This window comes from Schistocerca cancellata, chromosome 9, assembly GCF_023864275.1.
Source record: "Schistocerca cancellata isolate TAMUIC-IGC-003103 chromosome 9, iqSchCanc2.1, whole genome shotgun sequence".
Lineage (NCBI taxonomy): Eukaryota > Metazoa > Arthropoda > Insecta > Orthoptera > Acrididae > Schistocerca > Schistocerca cancellata.
Window position 1 is genome coordinate 186,804,762 of NC_064634.1, and position 19,667 is coordinate 186,824,428.

Genomic DNA, 19,667 nt, shown 5'->3' on the forward strand with positions numbered 1-19,667 from the left:
TCAAGGGCAAAACACAAAATGCGAATGAATCATTTAACAAAGTTGTATGGTCAAGGATACCAAAAAATTGTGTTTGTTGGAAGGTCAGTCGTTGAACTTTGTGTATTGGATGCTGTTCTTACTTTTAATTATGGCTATTCTGGAAGACTACAAGTTTTGGAATATCTTGGTATTCTTACAACACCACTAAAAGTGTGATGGACTTGGACCAACTGCGAATCGTGAAGGCAGAGATTGCAACAAACAATACGTCAAAAGGAGCCAGATCCAAGAGAAGGAGGGCAGCACTGGGTAAGGAGGATGAAGGAGAAGATGAGGACTACCGTCCAGGAGGATTCTAACGTTTTTTATACATCATATGGCTGTATATTAAAAATTTTTCTTTAAACGCATTTTCTCAACATGACATTTTTCACTATAAAAGCCCCTTTTTCTCAGAAACTTCTGAATCTGCATCAATGAATTATTTACCACATAACATAGATAGTACAATGACGTTGTAGCTCTATTTTAGTAGTATTTAGTGTAATAGTTAAAATTCAAGAAATTAAAACTGAAAATTTACACAAAAATTATATTTTTAGGGAAAAAAACATAACGTCTTTTCTAGTTGTTATTTTAAAGTGGCTGTAGAGCAATACAGTCACAAAACATGGGAGAACATGTGATAAAAACATCACATTTATATACTCAACAGTTCCTGAGAAAACTGGGCATTTGTATAGCCAATTTAACATTTTCGAGATAGGGCGGTACGACTTTCCTTAATATTTGAAAAAATTATTAATTAAAATTTATGTAACACTTTATTTCCAAGGAATCACTGACTGTGCGCAGCCCACCTCCACCCACTCTCTCAGTCCATCTTCACCATCCACTTCTCTCTGTCCAACTCCCCCTTTCCCCTCTCATCCATCTCTCCTCTATCAGTCGTGTCCTTCTGCCTCCTTTCTTTGTCCATCTCATCTTTTCCTCTCTCACTATCCATATCTTTCTGTCCCCCTCTCTTTGCGCAGCCATTAACATCTGCACATATACCGCTTGGACTGTATTCTGATACTATCTACATAACACGCTAGTCATGAGAGATAGCTTTGATTTCAGGCGTTACAAACCCTTTTCCCCATGATGCCTGTACCTATGGGATTCAGATGGCGCTTACCCCAGAGTACTTCATTCCAAACAACAAAAAGTGTGTATAGCATTTTGCTTGAAATCGCTCCAGTGGTCTAGGAAGTTTTGTGGAACATTCATATGCACAAAAATCAATATATACGGGGCGTTGGTTTTAACGTGAAACAACTAGATAACACCGAAAATAATCATTGGATACAAAACATGTTCCTGAGGAAATTTAATATTTTAAAGAGAAAATCTGTTTGTACGAAAAATGGTCACTCCCTGGCCCTCCACCCTTCTTATCTTCAGCTTTTATTTTCAAATGAGAACAGCCCATTTTATTGCAGATTCGTGCTGTACATCAACAAATCCTAGGATTTACCCTAAATTCTCTTCCATTCATGGCACATGCTGATCTAATCGACATTGTTGAAATTTTCCGGTTATTGCGATTAAAAACTGATGCATTTCATTCTACATTACATTAACAACAAAAAATATTTTAATTTAAAAATTTAGTTTGGTTTTGGAAATTTGATAGCACAGTGAAACTTCTAGAATTACATATTTAAAAATCTACCAGTAGTTCCGCCTGCACCGGACGATATCTGTCAACACAAACAGTTCCACTTCTTATTCAGTGCTCCAGAGTCTGTCCGATACAGTGAGCGACCCCTGTGTAGTGTTCATATTGCACGTTCAACACTCACTTGTCCAGATGCATGATCCTCGTCCCGTGAAAGAGCTTCCTCTGGTCCTCGTGGGACTGCGTCCATATCGCGCTCCACGACTGTCTAAGCTCTGCTTGCAATGGGAACCTGCCTGAAATCCTCCTGTCTGGGCCGTAATAACTAAGTATCAGAATTCTTTTCGTATTGGCAGGGCGAAACTAGTTAGTTACTTGTTTACTCACCAATAGATCATTTTCAAAATTATATCGGATATCTCATCTTAATTTCAAAAGGAAATAATTCTAAAAACGTTAATAGTTCATCCATACAGTCATATTCTTATACCAAAAAATACTCTATTAACTTTTATCACATCACGGTGACTATCTTCATCACTCGCACGCTGTACTCCATACACACACACACACACACACACACACACACACACAAACGACTAGCATCAGGACTTCTTTGACAATAGTTGCACAGTTCTATAGAATTCTTCGTGTTGTCACCTTTTCACTTCCGTAAAAGCTGAATCAGCACCTCGTCACAATGAATGAGATTCTGAGCTCAAGAAAATGGAAAAAGACTACGAATGTCCATCATAGATCCTGGGCAAAGGACTGTAAAACGAGTATCGTTAAACTATGACAATTTATTGTACAATCACAATCGATAATTTTCTAATAATTTTAATTTTTTTGCCATCCCCTCTCTGTGTTGTCTAAATAATCCCTGTCTTTGTAGTATGAATTACTTAAGAGGTTCACATTGACTGATGTTTTTAATGTTTGCATTCTAGTTGCCTGTTTAATCTAATGAAGTAATTTATTGTACAGTTTACTTCCTTGTAGAAAATGATGTTTTGCATTTTTTATTTGTTTACTCTAAGTTTGCCTGCTTATTCTCCCATGATCATGAATGCTATTTTTTGTAAGGTACCTGCTGATGTTCGATGTGATATACGTGACAGGTTGGTGGATGTCTTTCTGCAGTCTTTCTGCTCCATCATATTTGACTTTATTATAGCTACATATAAATTACAGGGTAGGGGAGCTTCAGAAACACTAGTCAGAAAAATCGCTACGTTACGCTCCTCGAAAATACTTTTCGGTTAGAACGCATTGCTTGAATAATATTAATAGCACGGAAAAGGTGGAAAATCGTGCTTAAATCGTCAAAAAAGAATACAAGGACATATCCTGTAGTTATTGCTCAGGTAAGTGATTCCTCGTAATGAGACAATCAATGCGGCAGCTTACTGTAAGACATTCCACAATCTGCGCCGTTCAATTCAGAACAAAAGATGTGGCAAATTGAGCAAGGGCATCGTTTTGCTGCAAGACAATGCCCGTCCGCATGTGGCGAATCACACCAAACATCTCATCACATCTTTTCGATGAGAAACTCTAGATCATCATCCGTACAGCCCCGATCTTGCGCCCAGTGACTACCATCTGTTCCTGCACTTGAAGAAACAGCCGGGCGGTCAGCGTCTTCAAGACGATGAAGTCAAAACAGTGGTGATGCAGTGGTTAACAAGTCAGGCGGCAGACTTCTATGATGAGGGTATTCAAAAACTGTTACAACGTTATGACAAGTGCCTCGATATTGACGGAAATTATGTAGAAATGTAGATTAAGGTACAGGCTTTAATGTAAAAATAAAATTATTGAGATATCTTACCACAACATTTTTTTTAATTTCAGAACGGTACTTTCTTAAAAAATACGCCTCGTAGCACGCAAACGATACGTTTCCGCACATGGGCCTCAGTTCAAAATACGATCTGCCCACTCGCCTCTACAAGTTGAAGAAGTTTGCAACGGGAATTTCCGAACACCTTGTATTTGCAAATGACGTATTCGTACCAAAAAAAGAAAAAAGAGTAGGTATTCTGATACTAGAGAATTACGCCGCTCATCTCATCAACCCAGAAAAGACAAATTAGAAAAAAAATAGTTTGTTAAGAACGTTCTAGTTGCCAGTGACTGCTTCTAAGTAGTCGTTTTAAGTGCCATTAATACTGAGGCAGTATATTTTTTTGGTAATGTAAGTATAGAAATACAGCTGTAATGTAAAACTGTAGTCCGCAAAACCATTTATTATTTTGTAATTGTGACGTTAAGTCACGCGGGAAGAATTCAACCACTCTGCAAATTAATATGAGTGTTGCTAAATTGCTGAATTAGTTTCTAAATGAAATGTCACTAGTTAAAAAACCAATACCTTTATTTGACGCATTTCAGGAGATACCCATCATCAGATAGTCAGTAAATCAAAATGTAACTGACGGAAAATATGCAAAGGTATAGAGAGCGACATGACAAGAGTACGTACTGAAAGCTGAACCACACACACCATGATCATCTAGATATTCAGATGCATAAAGACACTTCGTAAGTGATACAGCTGTTATGGCAGACTAATTTCACAACTACATCACGACTCCTAGGTGGACAATTGAAGCCACTAGAGGGCGGTCAAGCATACACAGGTGATGCCGCATAGCGTCGAAAACAGAGTGATAAATTTTAGTTTACTCACATAAATATTGTTGAATATAAAATAGAACTTTAAGGAACGTATACAAAGCAAGAAAGTAAACAACACGCCTTAAAACAATTTTTACATTGGTATAAAAAGCCCTCAACAGAATAGACACGGAAAATATTATGCATAATGATACATACCAGTTATACTGAACCAAAATTATGCACAAATGATGTACTGGCAAAAATGTGAACCATACCACATAGCGACACACAGTAAAATCTATGAAATTCCAATGATTTAGAAAAAGAAAAGAAAAAAGCAGTGCTTATTTTCTTGTCGTATGCCGCGACTGCTTTTTTCCTTTCTTTTTAGCATTTAAATATCTATATTTTACTGTTATCACTAAGTGGTATGGTTCTCATTTTCTTCAATACGTCTTTTGTGCATAATTTAGATTTTTTATAATTGGTTTGTATATCTTACGCATATTATTTTATATTTCTATTCTATTGCTGGCGTTTTATATCAACGTAACAATTTTTTTACGTCGTGTTGTATACATTCTTGCTTTATATACGTTTCTGTTATGTTTTGTGTGCAATTTTTATGCAAATAAATTTAAATTTATCATTCTGTTTTCGTCGCTGTACGGCATCACCTATGTATGATTCACCACCCTCTGGTGGTTTGAATTGTCTACATAGGAAGCATAACATAGTTTTGAAATTAGTCTGTTATAACAGTTGTTGATGTTACAAAGTGTCTTTATGCATCTGGATACCGAGATGATCATGGTATGTGTGTCAGCTCTCAATAGGACGAAACTTTGTAACGCTTGTAAACTTGTCATGTTGCTCTCTATACCTTTGTATATGTTTTGTCGTTTTGGTTTCCAGAATGTCTTTTTTTTTTTTAGTTTGTGGTAAGTTACTATGGGACCAAACTGGTAAGGTCATCGGTCCCTAGGCTTACAAACTGCTTTATCTAACTAGGGACAACACACACACCCATGCCCGAGAGAGGACTCGAACCTCCGACGGGGGGAGCAACATCTTTGCTTTGTCTTCCTTTGTTATGCTAATTATTGCTATTCTGATCAGATGGGAGCGCCATCTGTCGGACATTTTTTGAACTTTTGTATTGTTTTGGTTCTAATAAAACCCCATGTCATTCCAATCATGTGTGTCAATTTGTACCTCTCTATCTACATTATTCCGTGATTTATTCAGTTTTCAAATTTATGCTGACTTTTTGATCACCCGGTATTTCAAATTTCTTACGAGAGAATAACAAAATTAAATTCAAGAAAAAATCGCTCAGAGTTTGTCTTCCGTGTCTCACACAACTCCAGTCTTGGGATCAGATGTTCCAAAGTTTAGTTAGTGCTTCCTGCGCCGTTGAGGAAGAAATACCAACATCACAGGCCTTTCTGTTTTGCTACATGCCTGGTCTTTTATAGATGGAGTACGGCGTGACATACATCATCCAGGACCTCCTTCTTTTTAATACGTTGGCGTTTTTCCATTTGTCTGTCTCAGAGAAAGAATTCTTAATACTTATTGCAGACAGATGAATATGAGACACTTTGATAATATTGCTTGTGGGTATATTACACGCCTGCATTGATAACAATGTTTCAGAAGCATCTCCAACTTCAAGACGCCAGCTGAATGTATTGGAATTACATGGAATCTCATGTAAATCTTGCTGAACAATGACTCCGACGCATGGCAGTCGGAACTCAAGAGGAAAGGCCTGTTTGACAAAAAGACATTTGCGTCATCTAGTAAAGAATACCTGAAATATTTTCTCCATGTATTTTCTCCATGTTTTGGCACTTGGAACAAGTCTAGGGACATGCAACAAAATACCGGAAACACAATAGCAAATAGCACGTAAAACGCATTTTGTGGAAAAGTGGCACTTACGAAGTTGACTTTTCCTCTTTTCGAACAACTGGCTCACGATTACGCGTTTCCATTTGCCTTGAGGTCTCCTTAGGCAATGAGCTTGTTGAAAAATAGTATTTTTCGACCAAACGACAATGGTCTATGCGTACCTCATGCATGAGCAAACTTTATTGTTTATCATTTGCACACTGTATTTCATATTCTCTTAATCTGAACTCATTCGGTATATTCCAGCGCAAATGTACCTGAAGAGCATGCGTATATTTTGTAGTCTTTCAGAAACAGTTCCAGTATCTCATGTTGTCTCAGTGTGCCGGTTTACGTGTTAGTAACTACACACAACCGATTTCCGAAATTGAACACATTGTGCCAGTAAATTTCATGAGAGAATATTACATTTTCTTTGTCTTTTGTCTGTTACACCAACTGGGAGTGGAAACGGTTCTGAAATTACGTTCCTTGTCAAAACTGAAATAATGCTTCTTTAAATCCCCGGCTGATGATACGACGCTTGATTTTGAAGAAAAAAGAATGATAGACGTAAAGTATCTCATAGCAGTTAGGATCTGTGGCACTTTTTTTCGGACACGAGAAGAGCTATATACGAGGCGTGTTTTTTTAAGTAAGTAGAGTTTTGAAATTAAAAAAGACGTGCTAAGATATCTCAATAATTTTATTTTTACATGTAATCCTGTTCCTTAATCTACTTTTCTACATAATTTCCGTCAATACTGAGGCACTTGTCATAACGTTGTACTAGTTTTTGAATACCCTCCTCATAGAAGTCTGCTGCCTGACTTGTTAACCACTGCATCACCACTGTTTTGACTTTGTCGTCGTCTTGAAGACGCTGACCGCTCAGGTGTTTCTTCAAGTGCAGGAACAGATGGTAGTCACTGGGCGCAAGATCGGGGCTGCAACGAGGATGACCTAGAGTTTCCCATCGAAAAGACGTGATGAGATCTTTGGTCTGATTCGCCACATGAGGACAGGCATTGTCTTGCAGCAAAACGATGCCGTTGCTCAACTTCCATGGACTGTTGCTTTGATTCTGGTGTGACGTAGGCCACCCATGTTTCATCACCCGTAACAATTTTGCTTAAGAAATAATCACCGTCGTTGTGGAACCGCTCAAGGAAAGTCAATGCACAGTCTAAACGTTTGGTTTTGTGCATATCCGTCAACATTTTCGATACCCAACGTGCGCAGAATTTTCGGTAATTCAAGTGCTCGGTCACAATGCCATACAAAACACTACGAGAAACATTAGGAAAGTCATCCCGCAAGGAGGAAATCGTAAAGCGTCTGTTTTCTCTCACCTTATTGTCCACTTCCTGCACCAAACTTTCATTAACGACCGAGGGACGCCCACTCCGTTGTTCATCATGCACATTTGTGCGGCCGTCTTTAAATGCTCTCACCCACTTTCTTACCATTCCATCACTCATAATGTTTTCTCCGTAAACTGCACAGATCTCACCATGAATATAGATCGCTTTTAGGCCTTCAGCTCTAAGAAATCTTATAACAGCTCGTACTTCACAGTCGGTGGGACTCACGATTTTCGGAGGCATCTTAAACACTCAGTACACAACGTAAACAAGGAAGAATTAGACTGTAATGGCGTCTTAGCACGTCTTTTTTTAATTTCAAAACGGTACTTACTTAAAAAAACACGCCTCCTATAATACTTTAGTGACCCACTCTGGTCAGACGATTAGTGATAATAAATTATATACACAACCCTTCCTGACGAATAATTATATTACTGAAAACCGTATCAAAAGCACTACTGTAGTACCTCAGATTAGTCTCCACATACAGACAGAAAAAAGTGGGAGGGGGGGATTTTAATTCATAATATGCGTAGGTAATCATACCGCATCCTCCTCGATGTATACTGAAAAAAAATGTAAGTAAACGTTTTAATTTTTACCAATGACTGAAAACACCATTACAGTCGGCCTTGGTAAGCAACAAGTCAGACCCGGTTCAGCTGCGGAGGTTTAAGATGATGGGCCGCCATTTCGAGAGGAAGTGCTCTGTCAAAGTTTATTGCTCTCCGTTATGGCCCAAGTCGGATTCTGCGCTTTATTGACGCATCGTTAACTTGGAAACAGCGAATATCCTGGATGCCTGGAGTGAGATTAGATGCAGATTCCTGTTCACGGCGAGGAATTAAGTATACTTAAAATGCTATTCCCCTGATCCTTAAAATATAATCGCTCCTTAAGGTAGCCAACATTCGCCTCACGATGGACCGAGTCATTTTATAGTCAATTGCGGTTATCAGGAACGACTCACCAATGAAATTTTGTAAGTGAATTCGGTAAGTATCTTCCCATAAGAGTTAGTAAATCCGAATTAGAAATAAGTATGTACACGCATGGAGCACACAAGAAAAGGATGAAAATAGCTAATGGTGGTTCTTAATACATTGCGTTAAACTGCATTAGTTCAAAATTCTGAACTAACGCGGTTACGGTCTAACTCAGTTTTACCGTTCCGAACGTCAGTCTGTAAAAACGCATTCCTTGTAGGATCTCTTTGTGTTCGTTTGTACGTCTGTCTGTCTGTCTGTGCGACTGTTAGAACCCTTTTATTCAGGAACCTGTAGATGAATCAAACTGAAATTAATCTCACATATTAAAGTACATGGTTTCCCGGCGGCGTAAAAAAAGTTAATCTTCATCATCACTGCTACCAAAATGTAAAGCCATTTATGTCAGATGTTTTGATATCTTGCCAATTTTGATATCGATAACAGGCAAAAATCCTCGAAATTCTCGATACACGGCATAGATGAAGTTTGCACAGAACCCTCGGTGTGCGGGTTCTACTCACACTTGTACATTTTTTTAAATAAAAAGATGTTTGTTACACAAATCAGTATACAAGCGAAGTTCATATTTTACAAACCAGTTAGGTTGTTCGCTTATGACGCCTCTGTGTCAAAGTTATTCTGAATTTACAGTTCATCTTGTGGTCCTAAATATCTATTTATTTAATTCGAAACTGATCGTAACATATTAGTTGTGTTGTAAAAAAATGCAGTAATGCCCCAGAGGATGTATGACTAAAATCTCGCCGACCTGGATGACCGAGCGGTTCTAGGCGCTTCAGTATGGAACCGCGCTACCGCTACGGTCTCAGGTTCGAATCCTACCTCAGGCACTGATGTGGGTGATGTCCTTAGGTTAGTTAGGTTTAAGTAGTTCTAAGTTCTAGGGGACTGATGACCTCAGCAGTTAAGTCCCATAGTGCTCAGAGCCATTTGAACCATTAAAATCTCATAAGCAGTATTCGCGATGAATTCATGATGCCACCCGAAAAAAGCTAAACCCTGACTCCTGAACATGTGTCCTATGATATATATACACTGTTCTCTGATGTTACTTCGATAAGTAGTAGTCCTTCGACATGATATGTGCCCTTTTGCTCCTAGTGCACATATGACACATGTTTCTCGTTTGCAATTTTCCAAAGAGAGAAAATGCTGTCCAGAAGAAAGCGTCCATACTTATAACTACTAACGAGGCGCAGAAACGTGTTCTCACAATGGGATGAGGGACCGTTTGCGAAAAAACTGAAACGTTGAAAAGAACACGCTGGGGGAAAGAATAATAGGACCGGTGCCGAGGGTTTCGTACAAACTCTGAAAATCGAGAATATCGATTATTTTTGTTTGTTATCGATATTGATACCGGCAAGTAATCGATCCTGGGAAGTTCCAGGCCTATGGAGAATTTTTTAATATTGAGTTTTACGTCGGACGACAAATGACAAAAAATATTTTTTTCATGTAATATAATCATAAGTTAAAACTATTCGGATTTCTTTCCTTTACTTCTACTGATAAAACTTGCTTCTGGCCAAATTTCAGGAATCTAGGTCAACGGTGAGTACCATATAGGTTCTGATAAGTTAGCTTGCTAGTATCAAAATCTGTGACATAAATAGCCGTATCTGTTAATTGCACTGCCTGGAAAGCTTATATTTACGACACTGCCAAGGGTGTACATACCTTAGTATGTAATATAAATTTCAATTCGGTAAGTCTACCAGTTCCTGAGGAAAAAAGGTCTTAACAGACGGAAGAATTCACAATTTTTGGAATTTTCCTTTATTTGTACAGTGAAGCCTTCCTTCTTGCCAAACTTCATGATACTAGGCCACCGTTAAGAACTCTATATGTTTTAATGAGTGAGTTTTCGAGTATCAAAATATTTGACATAAATGGCCATATCTCTTGATTGCATTTATGAAACCACCAACTTATAAAGTGACATAAATTTCGACTTGATACGTCCGCCCGTTCCTGAGAAAAGAAAGGTCTTGACAGACGAACAGACAGACAATCTGATAACAAATGACAAAATATTTTCGTGTAATATAATTAAAAATTCACGATTTTCGGATTTTTTCCTTTAACTGTTCTGTGAAGCATTGTTTCTTGCCAAATATCACGATACTATGTCAACAGCAAGTACCCTATAGGTTTTGACGAGTGAGTCTGCAGTAAGAAAATATGCGACATAAATGGCCGTATGTTTTGATGCACTGACTTGGAAGTTTGAGTTTTCTACATCGCCAAGGGGCCATGGACTTTGTTACATAACATAAATGTCAACTTAAAACGTCTGTCCGTTCCTGAAGAAAATGTTTTTCCAAACAGACAGACAGAGAACAAACAAAATGATCCGGCAAGCGTTCGGTTTTCACCGGCTGAAAATGAAATCATGTATAACTGCAGTCCATCTATGTATCTCCCAATGAAATTACATTATATTTCTTATGCATCGACTGTGTAGTAGAAAAGAAGACGCTCTGGCTTCGGAAGCCAACAGTAGCGGCTAGAAGAATAATCTATTAATATTGTCCCCTTTCAGCACTCCTATGTAGTATTCTCTTAAAGTCGACTCATGCTGAACGCGAACGGAATGTAACGACACCGTTAAATGCCAGTGCGTTCACGATACTACACTTCACTTAACCCAGCACCGAATGGTGAATCTGATGTTGTGGGGCACCGTCTGTGTTGCAAAGAGTCGGAATATACGTTGTATCAGACTTAAGGAAATAGAAATATTACATTTTATTACTGGCCAAAGCCAAATCTTAAGCAATGTTCTTGATAAAGTTTGTATGGTAAATTCTTGAGAAGCTAGGTAATTGGAAAAGTGACGCCCAATCGTCCCAAAACATCGACATTTACTTTATAGAGAAAATATTTACATATAAAAAACATATCAAACTAATACTCAAAAGGCAGTACGTAGGATCCTTACCCCTTACCCATTGTATTTTGTTTACATTCCAAGTATCAGGTGATGCTGAAGTGAAACGTATTTTTTTCCTGAGATAGAGCTAAATTTTTCACTATCAGAAAAATTCTGTTAATGAATATTCTTTCCTCTATTTATGTCTGTATTTATGCACAAAATAGTCTTTCTCTTTGTCAAAGAATTGTGAAACCTAAATCATTTTTCATTGTCAGATATTTGGTCTCTTTTATGCTAGAATACTCATACAAAAAAAATACCCTAGAACCTTCCCAAAGCGTCACAAAAACGAAGCAGAAGAAAAACCAAAATTACGTATCACAAAAAATACACAAAGAGAACATGAGTGAACGTGACCTGAACATCCTTGGTTCCGGTCTGCTGAATGTTGCCATTTCAGATGAACTGCCAAATGCTTCGTTAGTTCCCCTCCGTGACGCGCAGTATGTAACGTCCTTCGTCGGAGAAGGTTAAGAGGGTTCGGTTTAATGCCCCGTCGTCGACAAGTTTATTAGAACCGGTGAACTAGCTCGAAATTGACGGTAATGGGGCAGTTTGTGCAGTGTCGTTCCCCGAGAAACTGACCGAGCTTTCACCTTAGTTATTTAGGGAAACCGCGTGCCTTTCTGAGAGAAATTCCGAGCGTGCAAGGTCTGGCCGCAGTGTGCAATTTACTGTGTCCCTGCTAAACATAATGCGCAATACTGTTCTGGACGTAGGCTGCTATAAACGGAGGTGAAAATAAATGCTTACAGCAGATGTAATCGACCTGAGACTGTGGGATCCAGTATCTCAGAGAAAATCTTGTACTTTTAAAAATGTAACTATAAATTATTTATTGTACTTAAGCTCAGTTTATATTCGTAAGTTTTTGAGTAATTACATTCAGATGTATGGTTTCTTCTCATGCGAGATAATGGTGAATGTGGGTTGTAACACATGATGGAGGAAAATTCTCTTATATGCTCTTCTTATTCTTTACAGGGTTTGCTTTGTATCGCTAGGTCTGCAAACAATGGTTCAGAAAACGAAGCATCGAGAAGTTCATACATTTAATGTGGTATTCTGTTTTGCACACGGAGAAGCGCTGTTAGTGAAGAGAATGCAAGAAAAACTATGAGGAACCATGAATAGAATATTCAAAATTGAGCACTTCTAATAAAGTTCAGCTTTAAATTCAAGATTATTTGGAAATATTTCTAAAAACTGAGAAAGAAAAAGTCATCATTTATTACGAGTACTACATTCTAAAAGGCTTAACATAGATTAAGCATGAAAACAGGAAGAATGTGTACCGAACTGTTAAAAAAAAGAAAAAGATAGAAATAGTGAACAGTCCAGGAACAAGTTCAATAAAGAACTGCCTGAAATGGTAGTGCGTCATAGGTAAGTGATTATGGTGTTAGACTGCCACGCGAGCGAGCTGTGTTCAAAACTCATTCTTGACAGCTGTCACATTACACATTGGTTATAGTGAGGCCAGGCGAATACCACACAGCCGTCTCAAAGAAACGAAAACAACGTATAAACCGGGTGTGAACAATGTTACAACAAAGGAAGTCAAGAGTCAAGACATCGAAAACGAAACGCGACTTCGAAAATGCTAAAAATATACGTTTTTGACAGAGCGCACAGAAACTGTGTGATTTCGTTCATTTGTTGCAGCTTGTGTACGAACTATTATGTTTTCATAATATCCTAGGGAGTGATCGCATTCACATTCGTACCAACACCTGTATCGGGCAAGGAGGAACATCTCACTCAATTACCAGTCGTACAAATTAGGTGAGTCCATACATCTTGACTGATTCTTGTAATATGTGAGAAACTATCAGCCTCGGTTGCGGTAATGAACCCAACCTTTACATATGTTTCAGCCCAAGTAATTGAGCCTTCTTCAGAAGATAAACCTCATTCTATAATATGTCTACGAGGGCATGGTCTAGAAATAAAACTAAAACAGCCTGAATAGGCGTAGTCACGTTTTAAAAATGCGGTACATAGGTACTAAGTCACCACCAAGACTTAACTCCGGCGAACGCCTTGTCTCCATGGTCGAAAGTACTAAACTACTACAATTCTTATCGTATGTCACTAATGGCGTTACACACCAGACGTGTTTTCAGGTGGCGGATTTGGTTCACTTGTCGCCTTGTCATCAAACGTTAGCGGTTCCCATTCGATAGCCACTTCCTTTGGGTTGCTAATAGAGTAGTTGTGCAGAATCAACAGTCATTATAGGTCCCTACCTTATACCCCGCCATTGCAAACGGACGTTACACCCGAACAGCGGAAAAAAAGTTGGCGCTTGGAGGTTTAAACACGGCTTGCTCGCTTGGCAATGCAACACTGTAACGGCTTCACTACGACGCCACTTCAGGTTTGCTCAATATTGTATTTGTTATTCTTGGACCGTTAACTGTTTCTATTTTGCTTTCTTTTCACAGTCTAGTACGCCTTCCTCCTATTTCGATGCTTCATCTGTGTTCAGTTTTTGACGGGCTGTTTACTGGGCCCTCTTACCACTAAATGTGAGAGGGGTGCGATGGGGAGTTTTCCTTGCATCAAGAGGCAAAATAAATCGAACACTTTTGTTCAGATTGAGAATAAAATATCTTAATAGAAAAAAATCTGTTTGCCGTTCTGTTGCTCTTCACCTCTGAAATCCTTTAGTTGTCGGACACATTCTTTCGATTAAATACCTTAAAATGGAAGAAAGAATCAGTATTTGAAGTAGGAGACAAAACTCACAAATTATAGACACGCCATAGACGTTGTTGCTTCGTACTTAACTCGCAAGACTGGTTTGATGTAGCTCTCCCAGCAAGCCGTTTTATCTCCGAATAATCACTGCAAGCTCCATACATCAGAACCTGCTTCTATATTCGTCCATTGGTCTCTTACTACAATTTTACCACCCATACTCTCCTCCTACTGAGGTTGTATCCATCTACATTTCAACGTTCTTATATAGCACCAGATTTCAAAAGCTTCTGCTCTCCTATTCTCCCAACTGCATTTCATGAACGTTTCACTTACCTACAAAGTTACACTCCTAACCTCTTTTCAATACAATATCCATTCGGTCCAGTTACTCTTCCAAGTTCTATGCTATCTTTGACAGAATTATCGTGTTATCGGCAAACGTCGAAGTTTCTTTATTTCCTGTTGCTGAATTATAATTCCTTCTCCAGATGTTTCTTTGGATAAATTTACTGTTTATTCAATATACACATTGAATAACATCTGAGTTAACTTACAGCCATGTCCCACTTTTTTGTCAACTACTGCTCCCCTCTCACGTCCATCGACTCTTGTAACTCTTCGCCATTGTAGCTTGAACAGCTTGCATTTATCGTGAAAGTCTGACCCAACGGTAAGTCTCCAGCGACTGGAAAAAGGCGCAGGTGTTTTCTGTGTACCAGAAAGACAAAAACATACTCGCAATATTATCCACCAATATCCTTAAAGTCGCTTGGCTGCAGAATTCTTGAGCAAATTCTGAGTTAGAATGGAACGAATTTCCTTCGGCGAGGAAAACTTCTATCCTCAGATCAACACGTATTTAGAAAGCATCGCTAGTGCAATCTCACCTTGTTCTTTTCTCGTAGCATATCCTGTACACTAAGGATTATGGGCAAGAGACAGATTCCACATTCATAGATTTCCGTGAAACGTGTTTGATAAAGTGCACCTCTGTAGACTATTACGGAGGCCTAAACAAAAGGAGTAGATTCTCAGATACGTGAGCGGCTCGAACACTGCTTGTGCAGCAGCACTCAATACGTTGTCCTGGAGAGCGAGTGCACATCGGAGATAGTGGTATCGGCAGGAGAACCCCAGGAAAGTGTGATAGGACCGTTCTTTTTCTCTAGATACGTAAAGGATCTGACGGATAGCATTAGCAGCAAACTGCGACATTTCGCTAAAGGCACTGGGATGTATGGGATAGTATCGACGTAGAGTGACTGTTGGGGGATAAAGATTTAGCTGGGAAGAATTTCTATTTGGTGTGATGAACAAGAAATTGCTCTAAGTGTAGAAAAATGTACGATGGTGAGTCAAATGAAAAACTTAAATATTTTTTTAAATATTATTTATTGTGCAGAAGTGGTACAAAGCTGTATCACTTTTCAACATAATCTCCCCAACGTTCAATGCAAGTCCTCCAGCGCTTACAAAGTGCATAAATACCTTTAGAAACAAATTCATTTCGTAGTCCGCGCAGCCACTAATGCACCGCGTGGCGTACCTGTTCATCAGAACAGAACTTCTTTCCTCCCATTGCGTCTTTGAGTAGTCCAAACATATGGAAATCACATGGGGAAAGGTCTGGTGAGTATGGTGGATGAGGAAGACACTCAAAATGCAGGTCTGTGATTGTTGTAACTGTTGTGCAGGCTGTGTGGGGCCTTGCTTTGTCGTGTTGCAAAGGGACACCTGCTGACAGCAATCCATATCGCTTTGATTTGATTGCAGGCCGCAGATGATTTTTTAGGAGATCTGTGTATGATACACTGGTGACGGTGGTCCCTCTAGGCATGTAATGCTCCAAAATGATGCCTTTTTCGTTCCAAAAGAGAGTCAGCATAACCTTCCCTGCTGATGGTTCTGTTCGAAATCACTTTGGTTTTGGTGATGAGGAATGGCGCCAATCCTTGCTCGCTCTCTTCATTTCCGGTTGGTGGAAGTGAACCCCAGTAACGATTCCTGCAAGAAAGCCAATCACCTTCTCGTTCAAAGCGCCAAAGAAGTTCTTCAGAAGCATCAACACGTCGTTCTCTCATTTCAGGAGTCAGCTGTCGTGGCACCCATCTTGCAGACACTTTGTGAAACTGGAGCACGTCCTGCACAATGTGGTGTGTTGACCCATGACTAATCTGTAAACATACTGCAGTGTCATTCACTGGGTGGTTTTCCTTCCCTATGGCTTCAACTGCTGCAATGTTCTGTGGAGTCACAACTCGTTGTGCCTGACCTGGACGACGAGCATCTTCCACTGAAGTCATACCGTTTGCGAACTTCCTACTCCATTCGTAGACTTGCTGCTGTGACAAACATGCATCACCGTACTGAACCTTCATTCGTCGATGAATTTCAATTAGATTTCACATCTTCACTACGAAAAACAAGAAAAAAAAGAAAAAAAACGAATAACAGAACGCTGTTCTTCCCTGGTGCAAGTCGCAAGTGGGGCGGCCATCTTTATACAGATACTGCGACGGTATGTATGCATCTGCACTATGCTGCCACCTACAGACCATTCTGCACGCTGTTTGTAGCACGCTCACCAACTTACAGGACAACGGCGCGAAATTTCGATTTGTTATTACAAATTTAAGGTTTTCATTTGATTTACCCTCGTAAGCTAATGGAGATGAATAAGAAAAACAGTAATGTAATGTTCGTATACAGCATTGGTGGTATTCTGCTTCACTGTCACACTTCGATTGGATATGGGATGGAACGAGCACATTACATCGGTTATCGGGATGGTAGTCTCCCGTTTACTGAAATAAATCTAAGGAAGTGCAGCTCATCTGTAAAGAAAACTGCGTACAGAACACTTGTGCGGCCCAGTCTTACGTGTTTTTCGAGTGTCTGGAATCCCCACACGATCAGATTAAAGGAGCACATCGATTCAGTCCACACGCGTGCTGCCAGATTTGTCAACGGTACGTTTGATCAACACGCAACTATTACGGCAAAGTTCCATGGACTCAAGTGGGAATCATTGGAAGGAAAAACAGTACTGAGACAGTATAAAAAACTGGCATTTGCGGTGAGTGATTCTACTGACACGGACGAACAGTACATCTCGCGTAAGGAATGCGAAGACGAGAGACATTAGGGCTCGTATATAAGCGCAATAGACAGTTTTTTCCCTCGGTCCATTGGCAACAACCGTATGGTGGCTTGTGAAGTATGTTTCTAGCTGTACAGGTGGTGGACAGAAATATGGAAATACCAAAAACACAACACATTACCATGCCTGTTACTCTGTAGAAAAACCGTTGGCATTGAAAGCAGCTTCCAGTCGTCTCGGAATGGATAAATACGGGTGCTGCACAAGGCAGTCTTATACCATTCTTTCTGCAAAACAGCGGCTAGTTCAGGTCACGATGAAGGATGTGAGTCGCGATCAGGCGACGGAGACTCTTATAATATTGAGATCTGGTTACTGCGGCGGCCAGGGGGATGCGATGATTCATCCTCGTGCTAACATAACCAGTTCCTGTGTTAACAGGTGCCCTGTTGTCCTCGAACACGGCATCACTATTGCGGAAGAAACAGTGTGTCGCCTGATCAGCGAACGCGGTTATGTGATCATTGGCAGCGATACAAACTTGAAGAGACCCATGGTGCCCACGGAATACCAAGATGTAGCTGCCCAAATCATCACCGAACCCCCGCCTTTTTTCACTCTTGGGACGTAAATTCGGCCAGAATTTGGAAACAGTATGAAACAAGGCTCATTCGACCAAACGACTTTCGGCCATTGTACCATAGTCGAGGTATTATGGCTTCGGCACCACTCTTTCTCCGTCACGATCATTTGCATTACTGATGAGTGATTTTGAAATTTTCGCTCACCCTGCAATTTGCTGTTTAAGTGTTGTTTTGATGCTCACAGGGTTAGAGAGTACGGTATTCAGTTCTGTAGTGACTTTTGCAGCTGTTGCCCTCCTAGTTTTCATCCCAGTCATCTCCAGTGTCCATTGTCACGATCACTCAACACGTACTTTCATCTGTGTTGTGATTAAGCGGGTGATGTTTTTCCGCTTTCTCTGTGAGCGGGGAAAATCTTCGATATGCCAACTCTTGAAACACGAAACACTTCAGCTGCTTTGGTTAGAGAAGCACCCACCATATGAACACCAAGAAAGAATTTGCCCATGTTCTAAGTCACTTGCTACGACATAATGCACTCACACCGACACATAACACTGTTCTAACCACGACCGCCACTTGCAGCATACTGAGAACATTCGACAGGCGCTCTTCGTGGTCAAAACCAACAGCGTAACTTGCAGCCTTGGCTAACATCTGCTCTCACGTTCCAAATGCATTTCTCGCGTTGCTTCCATACTTCTGTCCTACCCATGTCCATTCTATACGTAGTTGTACTCAGTATCTTCTGACTAGCAGAAAAAAAATCCAAGATTAAAAGAAGAGCACTGAACTTCACAATATTGTCACGTAGAAGAAACTGTAATTAGATGAATGACGAACACTAACTACACTTAACGGAGGTTTATTCAGCACTTGCACATACAAGAACGCGGAGCGAACTGCCTCCGGCCACAATACATACGGTATACAGGGTGTTACAAAAAGGTACGGCCAAACTTTCAGGAAACATTCCTCACACACAAAGAAAGAAAATATGTTATGTGGACACGTGTCCGGAAACGCTTACTTTCCATGTTAGAGCTCATTTTATTACTGCTCTTCAAATTACATTAATCATGGAATGGAAACACACAGCAACAGAACGTACCAGCGTGACTTCAAACACTTTGTTACAGGAAATGTTCAAAATGTCCTCCGTTAGCGAGGATACATGCATAAACCCTCCGTTGCATGGAATCCCTGATGCAGCCCTGGGGAGTGGCGTATTGTATCACAGCCGTCCACAATACGAACACGAAGAGTCTCTACATTTGGTACCGGGGTTGCGTAGACAAGAGCTTTCAAATGCCCCCATAAATGAAAGTCAAGAGGCTTGAGGTCAGGAGAGCGTAGGCCATGGAACTGGTCCGCCTCTACCAATCCGTCGGTCACCGAATCTGTTGTTGAGAAGCGTACCAACACTTCGACTGAGATGTGCAGGAGCTCCATCGTGCATGAACCACATGTTGTGCCATACTTGTAAAGGCACATGTTCTAGCAACACAGGTAGAGTATCCCATATGAAATCATGGCGGTGAATCGAGGAAGTACAGTACATACTGACGAAACTAAACTGAGCTCTAACATGGAAATTAAGCGTTTCCGGACACATGTCCACATAACATCTTTTCTTTATTTGTGTGTGAGGAATGTTTCCTGAAAGTTTGGCCGTACCTTTTTGTAACACCCTGTATATACAACTACAGAACTTCTAGAATGTACTCGAACCGAATACAGAAATTAAAATGATACGGTTCATGATACGGTTAGGGTGAGTTTTGAACTCACGACCG